Below are 6,000 nucleotides of genomic sequence, written 5' to 3' on the forward strand. Positions count from 1 at the left end.
AGGTAAAAACCCCTAACTGCCCCAACCAAAGGTCTCCTGCAAAGATGAGTTATTTTAAGTCACTGTGAAACAAGTCAGTCCAGTATATGCCCTCGGCAGCACAGAAAACATCTAAAGCCAAATTACTAGCACCTGAACTGCTACCTACCGCTACGGCAAGCCTGAGGTATGAATTTCTTGTGTCCAGGCACCGCTGGGCACTGATGTCAAAGCAATTATATTGTTTCAGTCCAGAGATGCAGATTGTGAAACTTGTAAAGCTCAGTTCCTTACCCAGAAACCTCTGTGTTTTCATTGGATGTGTTCTTACTTTCAAAGCTTTTGTGGCCTTGCCATAATCCATTTAACAAAAGGCTCTCCATCACTCTGTCGGCTGACATTAGATCCTTCTACATTTACTGCTGTGACTAGAGAATTTCTTTTGGCTGCGGCACCGAATGTTTTGCCCATGTGAGAAGCCTAAAGGGAGAGCCATGTTTGCCTTGCCAGTCAACAAAATAAAAGCCACCTTAAAAGAAGAAAGAAGATGCTGACTGGGCGACTGCTACTTCATTTGCTGAACGCACTGAGGACAAGGGTCTCTTAAGGACTGGTATTTGACCAGGAGTACTGGGCTGAACTTTCTCATCCTAACATATTTCTCAGGAAGAAATACTTATTTAGAAAACAAGTTGCAAAGTACATCTGTCTGTTGTTCCCTCTTGGGTAAAGCGCTCACAGGAAATTAGGTGCCCTGGGTAAAGAGCGTGCTGCTTTTCCCAATGGTTTCTACTCTTCCTGCATCACGTAAAATTGTGTCCCTCTCCCCCCTGCATTTCCCATGGGGCTCTCTTGTAACGGTGGTGCTGAGGGATGGCTGCCACTGTGGTGCACAGCGCTGCTGAGTATTCGTGAGCATCTTGGAAGATTTCTTTGGCTACTGAAATATTTTGATACACAGAGACTATCTGTTTCGGGGGCTATGCACCAATATAAAACACGGTATTGTTAACTAGTGACTACACATTGGTAACTGGGCATCTTGCCCGGTTCCTGCCATATTATTAAAATTAGCATTCAAGGCTACATCTCATTTTTGAGCTTCAGCATTCCTAAAACAATTGCCTGAGACTTTGTAAGGAAATGCAACCATTTTGCCCTGTATGGTGGCAACTGACAGCATCCAGACCACACTGAAGTTTTTGTGCTGCAGCACCAGTTCTTCTTGGGAACAGATATTTGTATTAGCAAGTTTCTGCTAAAAATTGTCAGCACATACAGGGCACCAAGAAGGAAGAGACAAAAGTGGAGGAAATTAATCATTTCCAGAGAATATTAATTATTCAGTGTCCTGATACAACACACGGGATAGCAGTCTAACATGCCACACGTTGCTGCTCACAAACTGACACTACACCAGAAATCAGGCACTGTGGAAAGCACCACAAAACCAGCAAGAACTTTATACAGACACAACTATCCTCCTAACTTTTTCCCATATTGCTTGGAGGATTTTAAATTGTAGATTTCAATAGTTACTAGCATGCTGAATATTGAGGCTGTTTTTCCATGTTTCATAACTTTCCTCTTACAGCAGCCTCAGTAGTATTTTTAAGTTCCAGCTCCTCTAATTCTGAGAGCATTTTGATTTCTCCTTTTGTGCAAAGACCATTTCCTCACCACAGACTTCTGAACTGGGTTTAAACTCACCCTCCAGCACAGTGGGGCAGTGCAAAAATTTATGGACAATCTACAAGAAGATAAAAGGGTGGGGGGTTATTGTCCGCAGAGATAGGGCTGAGGGGAGAGCTCAGCTTTGTTTTACTGAGCATTCTGTTGCCTTGCTGCAAGGAGCAGAATGCCCATGCAGAAAAAACATACATAAAACCCACACAGAAAACCAAACTAGTTATGAAAGAGGAGGCTGTTAAGGCAGAGCTCCAAACAAACACCACTTACTTCGAATATCAAAGAAAAAAGCTAGCAATAATACAAGCCTAGTAAGTCACAGAAAGCCTGGCAAAAGCTTCCTTGCAGATCCAGGTTACAGAAGGTACAACTCCTGCAACTGCATCATTACCGAGTTCTTGATCAGGTCAGTTGCACAAAGGCTCATTAAATATTTACAGGTGACATTTTTCTGACTTGCGACAACCAGGATCAAGATAACCATCCATTTTCTACAGCCATTCTGTTCAAATAAGTTTGAAAAGTCAGCCAGCAAGAAAAGAACAAATAGCAACAGAGCCTACAGGATAACAATTGCTTGGGTTTTGACCAGCTACAAATGAAAAATCTTACCCCTTGAAAGCCATAGACAACGGCCATAGTTAGAGAAGTTTCTTCAACAAACCTAGCACCTCTTAAAAGAGTACAAGGCACAAGCTTCAAGACTAAGAACACAAAGAATGACCAAGCGATCAATTTCTAATCACAGTAGTTGCTGGAGATTGTTCTGAAATGGCAAAGTATAGTAATGAGCTGATTTTTTTTTATCTGGGACATAAAGCAACAAGCAGAAGAAAGGAATCTCACACACTCTAACACACATTTCCCACAAGAGGGTATCTCTGTAGAAATCCCATGAAAGTCGATTTCTTTGTGTGTCATGCAAACACATTATTTGCACTACCCAGTACCTGGTAATGCACTAACAAAGCAAATCTCTTGTGTAAATGAGATCTAAATCACACCGCTGCGTGGAAAAGCTCACCATTGCCAAGATAAAACAGCCACCAAATCTTAGTTTGTACATACAGACAGGCTCAACTGCTTGTCGAAAAGGCTTCCACCACAAAAATTTCAGAGTTAAAAATAGAAGGTGTGCTTGAGAGCAGTGAAAGTTTTCTTCCCACAATCCTGGCATTATATTCCTTTTCTGACATGAATACTCATGAAAGAAGTGGGATCGCCAGTACTGGAGACAGCCTACTACTAACACCACAGAATTGGTAGACCGGCAGAGACACAAGCTCCCTTTACCAGAATAGTCCTACCTCTCGTACTTCTCAAAGCTCTACTTCGGCTTTCTTGCCTTTGCCATTCACAGCCTGACTGCATGGGCTTTTACCAGGCTCCCACAGGCACTGCTGGTCTTCACAGCAGAGCTGGCACAAACACCTACCCCCTTCACGCAGGGCACCGTGCGGTCACCGGGATGCAAGTCTTTTGGCTAGGTTAGAACCCAAGCCAGGTACCTGCTGGTGAAAAGCTCTAGTAATCCTGCACCAGTCCATGCCCTCAGTCGTTCTTTATTCATCCTGTTACTCTGCCCACAGAAATCACGACTCGTGAAACAGGAGCAAGAGAAGATTCTTCAACCTAAGACATCAAGTCTCACTTCACTGAAATAGCTCTCTCATCACCCGCTGCGTTATGGGGGGTTGGGGAAATCGTGCCCGTGTTCCCAAATGCAGGTCACGCTTCAATTAAAGTTGAAGATGTTCTTTGCTGTGTGACACAAGCACAATGCCCACGGTGTCTTCCTCAAACCGGCGCACTACAGTCAAAGATCATCAAGTCCAACCGCCAAACCAACACCCCCATGCCCACTAAACCATGTCCCAAAGTGCCACATCAACAAGTTTTTTGAACACCTCCAGGGATGGTGACTCCACCCCTTCCCTGGACAGCCTGTTCCAATGCTTGACCACTCTCTCTGTAATGAAATTTTTCCTAATGTCCAATCTAAACCTTCCCTGGTGCAACCTGAGGCCATTTCCTCATGCTCTGTCATTTTAAAAAGACACCATCTCTATTTTTTGCCTCTTCCAATCTATCTCTGTAAATACATAAAATAAATTCCTTGTTAAGGTCAAACACTTCTAAATGTCCCAGTGGATGCAAGCAATCGGGGTTTGCCTAATCCAGTTTACACAAGAGGTTAACATCGATAAGCAAAACCTGAATGCCATTTACCAAGGGACAGCGTGGAAAAATACTCACTGCCTAGGCACAAACAGGGTATCACTGTATTTAACTCCGTAGATACCACTTCCATTCTTTAATGGAACAGGCACCTAGCCATTAAAAAAAAAAAAACAAAACAACCCAGATGCTATAGGAATGCTGATTTCACACCCGATTTTCTCATAACCAAAATTACTGAGGTTTTTTCTTTTTTACTGAGTTAATTACAGATTAACTTTGCCCCATAGCAGCAAAGCAGATGAAAGAGGTGAACGCACAACGTACCTTCGCCACTGGTTATTTCCGCTGTAACTGTGCCTATGGATAATGCAGAACCATTTGTGAAAATCTACCCTAATGCAAAATGGCGATGAACACTCAGGACCCTGCACTGCTTTTCAAACAGTGTGTTCTCAAAGTAGGCACGTGTTGTCTTTGTAGCAGGTCAAGCTTTAAAAGTGTACAAGCAACTTTTAATAGAACAACCGGAAAAGCAAGGAAAACGGAAGTTCTTGACCAACTATTTTTCCTTATTGGCACCTAATCCTACACCTTGTGCTGGCTCAGCGCTGTCCCCGACCTGAGCCGGGGCAGAGATTAGCACAAGCCCTTCAGCAGTCGCTAAGAGGAGTTCTGGCAGTTGTGGCCACTCCATGCGCAGTGGCAAAGGGAATCATCGCTGCCACTTCTACTCTGAGGTCAGAGTAGAAAGCCAGTTCCCGAGCTCCAAAGCAGACACCGTCATAAGCTCTGTCGAGCCCCACCACCACAGCAGAGTGCAAAAAAGCAGGTAACCACTGAGCGAAGAGAGGCTTCGCACGTTCACCTGAGGCCTCCTACATACTAAGAAAGCTTCAGGCAAACCCCAGCTTTCAGCTAACAGGGAAAATGTGTGTGGACCAACCACAAACTGTATTTGGATGGCTGCCGTAGAAGTGCACCGTCGCAGCTTCTCCCAGCAGTACAATGGGCTCAGATTGAACAAGAAGTAGTTAAGGGAATGAAGGTCAAAATTTCCTGGTTTAAAAGATACCACAATCTCCTGTGGATAACAACCCATTCAAGCAGCTAAGCACTTCCAGTGCATCCAACACCTCAGCGTGCCAGGGACAGGGGCTGGGGTACCAGTGAAAGCATGAACTGCAACCAGGAATAAATGCTGAACTGAAAGGACTGAAGTTTTTGGTAGTACTGACAATACTTGTAGAGAGAAGCATAAACAAGACCATCATTCTGTAGGGGGAAGAGCTGCAAAAGCTATTAATAAGCATGCTCTGTATCCTTTGAAGGCAGGAAATTGTCACCTCTGACGTTTTTCTTTCCCTGTTCACATCGCCCTGTATTAGTGGGAAATTCACCACTTCTCCACATAATAGCATGAATGACCTTTTAGTGGTGCAATTTTTTTACTAACAATACTAGTGATTCTCGGTCTTTCTGACAATGAGCCAAAGTTAAAGCAAAACAAACGTCACTCCCACATTAATGCAGAATCCCGGACCAGGAACGTTTCTCACAGACTACCGCAGGCCTCTCAAAAGGAACAGCCATTCCTCCAGCTCCTCCTGATGGCAGACGGTAAGCATAGCACCCTAACAAGGTACTGGGGTGAGAACGTTGATGTCATCATAGAGTCATCATATGTCAAATGCCGTAATAACGCAGACCTAAGCATAGGGTTTGGTGAAAGACAACACCTGGTTTGATCAAATGCTATGATCAGCGGAGGGCCTTCGTGGGGTCCGCGACGGAAAAACTCCAAGCTGAGCACCAAGCTGCGGCCGACGGCTCCGCTTTAAACTTCTTGTCTAATTGACTTAGTGAAGGAAAAATGGGGAATGACAGCGATAGAACAGAGGAGGGATGTTCACAGTGAGAGGTGATTAGGCTGTGAGCCCCCGCAAGACAGAAGAGAGATTGTTAGGGCAGCCGAGGATGTAAGGTTTGAAAGTGGCTGAAGACGCAAAGGGTGACTTCCATTTAGATATTCATCAGCTCAACAAAGTAGTACAGCTGCCTGGGTTACCTTTTCTGTGAACAAAAAGGAAAGAAATCCAAACGATGATGAACAGACAGAAAGCACACAGGAAAACAAAACAAAGCACACACAGA

The sequence above is a fragment of the Leptosomus discolor genome, chromosome 1 (genome assembly GCF_034619465.1).
Source record: "Leptosomus discolor isolate bLepDis1 chromosome 1, bLepDis1.hap2, whole genome shotgun sequence".
Taxonomy (NCBI): domain Eukaryota; kingdom Metazoa; phylum Chordata; class Aves; order Leptosomiformes; family Leptosomidae; genus Leptosomus; species Leptosomus discolor.